The following is a 6,494-nucleotide window of genomic DNA, read 5'->3' on the forward strand; positions in this document are numbered from 1 at the left end:
AAAAAAAAAATTATCACAATAAGTGATACAGATGGGGATACAGAAAACAATTAAATAGAACAAAAACAACTGTTTCCTTTTCCTGTGATTCAAGGAGGGCTTAGATCTTCTACTCAGCATCCCTTTACTAATGCCCTCCATTGGCTCTCGCCCCAACATTTCCTTTTTTATAGCTTATTTTGTAATGCCTCCTTAATTATCCTTTAATAGAAGCCACCGCTGATAAGCTACCTACACTCATACAGAAGCATCAGTATAATGCCCCAAATGTACTATTTCAGGGCAAAAAGGAAAATAATTTCCAATAAAGTGGCGTGTGTTTCACTCTCAGATGCTTGCACTTACACACGGAATCGCTGTGCATCCGACAGAGGCTGACTGGCACATGGGGCACGGGGATTGTCAGCTCAAACACCGTCAGCAGCGTTGCCCTTGGGAATAGGATTTCCCAGAACAGTAAATGTGTCTGTCCTTGATTTACAAAGTAGCACATTCCTAGGAAATCCAGGGTACATTAAAACTCACCATGTTACCCAGGCTGGTCTCAAACTCCAGGCCTCAAGCAATCCTCCCACATCAGCTTCCCAGAGTTTTGGGATTACAGGCATGAGCCACCACACCCAGCCAGAATATTTCATTTCTGTCAGACACACAGAGTGTTCGCTGACTCGTCTGGGCGTTGGTGTTGGTATTCTGTACTTGAAGCAAGCCCACCAAGCGGTTGAACTGGGTGGATAATGGAAAATGTCCTGTGGATGTGGGAGTGAGACAAACCGGCTTGAGTCTAACCTCTCAGTTAGTCAAAGTCTCCAAGCTTGAAAGGGTTAAATGAAGTGCTATATTTGTTTTGTTTTGTTTGAGGCCTTGCTCTGTCGCCCAGGCTGGAGTGTAGTGGCACAATCTCTGCTCACTGCAACCTCCATCTCCCAGGTTCAAGCAATTCTCTTGCCTCAGCCTCCAGAGTAGCTGGGATTACGGGTGCCTGCCACCACACCCGGCTAAGTTTGTTTGTATTTTTAGTAGACACAGGGTTTCACCATGTTGGTCTCAAACTCCTGACCTCAAGTGATCCACCTGCCTTGGCCTCCCAAAGTGCTGGGATTATAGGTGGTGAGCCACCATGCCTGGCCTAAATGAAGTACCACATGACCGACCAACCTGGGGAACATAGCAAGACCCCATCTCTACAAAAATTTAAAAAATAAAAATTAGCCAGGTGCAGTGGCACATGCCTGTAATCCTAGATACTCAGGAGGCTGAGGCAGAAGGATCACTTGAGCCCAGGAGTTTGAGGCTGCAATGAGCTGTGATCGTGCCACTGCACTCCATCCTGGGTGGCAGAGTGAGGCCCTGTCCCAAAATAAATAATCCAATCCCCCCCAAGAAAGGAATGAAGTGCTATAATGAGAAAAATCCTAGTACCTAACATATAGTAGACAGTGGAGAGTGGTTCTCTTGTTTCTCAGGGGCAGACAGATGGGGTGCTGGAGTCCTCTATCAAAGAGTCAGTAGGGCAAAGACCTTAATCTGCGAACTCTGTCCCAGATGTGTAATGAACGTGGTCACAAACATATTGTCCCATTACCATTTACCTTCCCTATAACCACTGTGCCTCCAGCCTTGTAGAATAGACACATAGGAGCGCAGCAATACGTCTAAAAATAGGAGCAAGAGAGAGCAGGGCATGCCTGTTCTCGTGGTAGGAGAAAAGAATGTCAAAGAAAGCAGCTGGAACTAACGAACTTTACATTAGCCATATTCCATTCTTTCAACTTAAGTCAAATGTCGGTCCTCATGAGGCAATTGGCTTTGACAGGAGCTATGCTAATTACCACTTACCAACCTTTAATTTCTGGGTAAAAGCAAAAGAGAAAAACTAATGGATTTTTCATTTTCCAGAGAGACAAGAATAAAATAATAGTAGTCTGTAGAAAAAAGAAAACCTGCATCAATTACAAGAATTATTAATGTGTCTTTAATAACCAGATTATTTAGTTGTTGAATTTCCTAATTACCTGTTCAAGCTTTTTTTTTTTTTTTCTGTTTCACCTTGATGGTTTTTGTCTATTTTGTTTGTGGAGTTTTGCCTTAAATCATTTTGGCTGCATCTTACTTGCAGCCATCTTACTGCATCTTACACACCTTGCGGTTTTTAAGGACCTTGGACATGATCTAGTCTGAACCCCCATCCACTGCCTGAGTCCTCCCAACAGCTCTGACAGTGAGGGTGTCCATTCTGTTTGAGAGCCTCCAGCCAGGGGTACAGACGCCCTCCCCAGGAGCTGCACTGCATTTTCAGGTTGCAGAACCTTAGAGTTGGCAACTTGCTCAAATGATATCAGACAACACTCGTGCAATTACAAGGTTACAAGGAAATGAACCAACAGGTTAATGCATAGACTGGATTTTCTTCGCTCTTTTTCTTTTCTTTTTGCTTTTTTTTTTTTTTTTGAGACAATCTCGCTCTGTTGCCCAGGCTGGAGTGCAGTGGCTCAATCTCAGCTCACTGCAACCTCCGCCTCCCAGGTTCAAGGGATTCTCCTGCCTCAACCTCCCAAATAGCTGGGATTACAGGGGTGTGCCACCACCCCCAGCTAATTTTTGTATTTTTAGTAGGGATGGGGTTTCTCCATGTTGGCCAGGCTGGTCTCAAACTTCTGACCTCATGTGATCCACTGTCCTCAGCCTCCCAAAGTGCTGGGATTACAGGCATGAGCTACCGCGCCCGGCTGTGTTTTTCAGTATCATGTTATAAGAACTATCACCCCCAGGCTGGGCGCGGTGGCTCACGCCTGTAATCCCAGCATTTTGGGAGGCTGAGACGGGCAGATCACGGGGTCAGGAGATCGAGACCATCCTGGATAAAATGGTGAAACCCTATCTCTACTAAAAATACAAAAAATTCAGCCGGGCGTGGTGGTGGGCGCCTGTAGTCCCAGCTACTCGGGAGGCTCAGGCAGGAGAATGGTGTGAACCCGGGAGGCAGAGCTTGCAGTGAGCCAAGATTGTGCCACTGCACTCCAGCCTTGGCGACAAGTGAGACTCCATCTCAAAAAAAAAACTATCACCCCCAAAATCCTAGCCTTTCCTCCAGACTGATTATTTTAATAAGACAAATACTTTTTTTAATTACAAATGCAAAATGGGAAAGAGAAATTACTATTTTTACTAGCATTATAAGAAGTTACAAATAGCCCAGGGGTGGTACCACAGTGGCTCATGCCTGTAGCTGTAATCCCAGCTACTCGGGAGGCTAAGGCAGAAGAATTGCTTGAACCCGGGAGGTGGAGGTTGCGGTGAGCCAAGATTGCCATTGCACTCCAGCCTAGGCAACAAGAGCGAAACTCCCTCTCAAAAAACAAAAAAAAAAAGTGTGTGGCATCCCCTTACTCAGCCTGTCTCTCTCTTGCTCTTGCTCTCACTGTGTGATACACTGGGCTCTACTTGGCTTTCTGTAATGATTGGAAGCTTCCTGAGGCCTCACCAGAAACTGAGCAGATGGCTGGTGCCATGCTTTTTTTTTTTTTTTTTTTTTTTTTTTTTTTTAAAGTAGAGACGGGGTTTCACCATTTTGGTCAGGCTGGTCTGGAAATCCTGACCTTGTGATCCGCCTGCTTCGGCCTCCCAAAGTGCTGGGATTACAGGCGTGAGCCACCACGCCTGGCCAGGTATTTCTTTATAGCAGCACAAGAACAGCCTAATACATTCCAAATGAAACCTATCTCTCTACGGAAGACGCTACTGTTTTTAAAATGGGTTGCCCCTGGCCAGGCGCGGTGGCTCATACCTGTAATCCCAGCACTTTGGGAGGCTGAGGTGGGTGGATCACAAGGTCAGGAGATCAAGACCATCCTGGCTAACACAGTGAAACCCCATCTCTATAAAAAAATAGAAAAAATTAGCTGGGTGTGGTGGTGGGCACCTGTAGTCCCAGCTACTCGGGATGCTGAGACAGAAGAATGACGTGAGCCCAGGAGGCAGAGCTTACAGTGAGCTGAGATCACTCCACTGCAGAGGGAGACTCTGTCTCAAAAAAAAAAAAAAAAAAAAAAAAAAAAAAGATGGGCTGCCCTTCAACAGGTTCTGCTTAAATCAAGGTAAGTATCTCCCCTGAGCTTCCCAGTCTGAGTTTCCTAAAGCCTGGAATCCTTTGCTGTCAGCCCTGAAGTAGGAAAACTGTGAGTGCCTGTCATCCTTCATTCCTCCTCAGCAGTTAAGGAGCTGTTCTGGTGCCAAATCCTGGATGAAATAACAAGAGAATGAACTTGAAGTTGCCCAGGGCCTGATTACCCGAATCTACACACCTGACTCTACTGAACTACAGAAAAGTCCACCAAAAACCAGATGGTGGGAAATTACCATTTTTACCCTGATTTATTAATCACAAGCATATTCATCTGGTCTAACATGCAGCTGACGCCAGTTAATGTTGTATTAAGTCCCCTGAACTAAGGTAGGCTTAGACTTGAATTTCCTGGCAGTAGCACTAGTAGAGCCTCATTATCCTACAGAAAACTACTTAGTTAAAAGGTAAAATCCCCAATCTTAAAGTCTGTATGGATGACCCCAATTTATTTTATTTTTTGAGACGGAGTCTCACTGTCGCCCAGGCTGGAGTGCAGTGGCACAATCTTGGCTCACTGCAACCTCTGCCTCCTGGGTTAAGGCGATTCTCCTGCCTCAGCCTCCCGAGTAGCTGGGATTACAGATATGTGCCACCACACCCGGCTAATTTTTTGTGTTTTTAGTAGAGACAGGGTTTCACCACGTTGATCAGGCTCATCTTGAACACCTGACCTCAGGTGATCCACCCACCTCAGCCTCCCAAGGTGCTGGGATTACAGGTGTGAGCTGCCACGCCCAGCCTCTATTTTATCTTATTTTACTATTATTTTTGAGACAGAATCTCGTTCTGTCACCCAGGCTGGAGTACAGTGGCATGACCTCGGCTCACTATAACCTCCACCTCCCAGGATCAAGTGATTCTCGTGCCTCAGCCTCCCAAGTAGCTGGGATTACAGGCGTGCAACATCACGCCTGGGTAATTTTTGTATTTTTAGTTGAGATGGGGTTTCATCATGTTGGCCAGGCTGGTCTCAGACTCCCGGCCTCAAGCGATCTGCCTGCCTCAACCTCCCACAGTGTTGGGATTACAGGCATGAGCCACCACGCCCTGCCGACCCCAATTTAAAAACAAAAACAATAAGCATGGCTTCTTTCTAGAAAAATCTTAAAAAAAACAAAGTTCTGGAAGGTTAGCTGGCCTTTCAGGCAGGCATCTTCCACCAGTGCACTGACCAATTCCTGGTCTCCTAAAGCTGCTGTGTTTGGAAACGTGGATGCTATTAAGTCTCTTCCATCACATTATACTTTGTTCAGCTAGTAATTATGAATATGAACTCAGCTCGGCAGAAAACAACGGAACGGTCAGCAGCCATTCTCAGGGAGTCCGCTCCCCTGGTGTCCAGAGAAGAGAATATTCCCATGTCCTCCAGCCAGCCTTTGCTGGTTTTTCCAATAAAGTTTAGCATCTAAAAACCTTCATGGCCGGGCGCAGTGGCTCACACTGGTAATCCCAGCACTTTCTGAGGCCAAGGCAGGTGGATCACCTGAAGTCAGGAGTTCGAGACCAGCCTGACCAACATGGAGAAACCCCGTCTCTACTAAAAATACAAAAATTAGCCAGGTGTGGTGGTGTGTGCCTGTAGTCCCAGCTATTTGGGAGGCTGAGGCAGGAGAGTCACTTGAACATCGGAGGCGGAAGTTGCAGTGAGCTGAGACCACGCCATAGCACTCCAGCCTGGGCAACAAAAGCGAAACTCCATCTAAAAAAAAAAAAACAGGAGAATCACATGAACCTGGGAGGCAGAAGTTGCAGTGAGCTGAGACCACGCCATAGCACTCCAGCCTGGGTGACAGCTAGACTCTGTCTCAAAAAAAAAAAAAAAAAAAGATTATGTGGGTAGACTTCATTCCTCCCAAAGCAAATCTGAAGCTATAATCCATGAAAAGAATTGCAACCCATTAAGCTACTAATTAAAACTGGTACATAACAGCAAGTTCGAGTGTAAGTTTCACAGGCATGTCAGCATGTTTTCTGTTTAATATGTTTTAAAATTAATTTCAGCTAAAATATGAGGAATAATCATTTTGCTCTTCGAGCCTGATGTTAAAAATTTGCTTTTAATGTGAGGGAAATATTTTTTAAATTAGACAATTCATATCAATTCATAAACTGAAATAAGATGTTATTCTGAACTCTTAATTATGTAGCCTTTAGCTATTTTATTTTAAATCAAAGACAGAGCTTCCCAGCACCATAATGAACATCAGAAGAAAAGCCCAGTGCCCGCACTCAGCACAGGCCAGTCAAACCACAAAAAAATCTTTATCAAAGATCTTCATTTTGGGTTCCAAATTACTCAAGACACATCAGTATTGGGCATTACTAGAATGTAAATAACAAACACTTTTCAAATGACTTGGGAAGGAGA

Source organism: Pongo abelii, chromosome 1 (assembly GCF_028885655.2).
Source record: "Pongo abelii isolate AG06213 chromosome 1, NHGRI_mPonAbe1-v2.0_pri, whole genome shotgun sequence".
In the NCBI taxonomy this organism is placed as follows: domain Eukaryota; kingdom Metazoa; phylum Chordata; class Mammalia; order Primates; family Hominidae; genus Pongo; species Pongo abelii.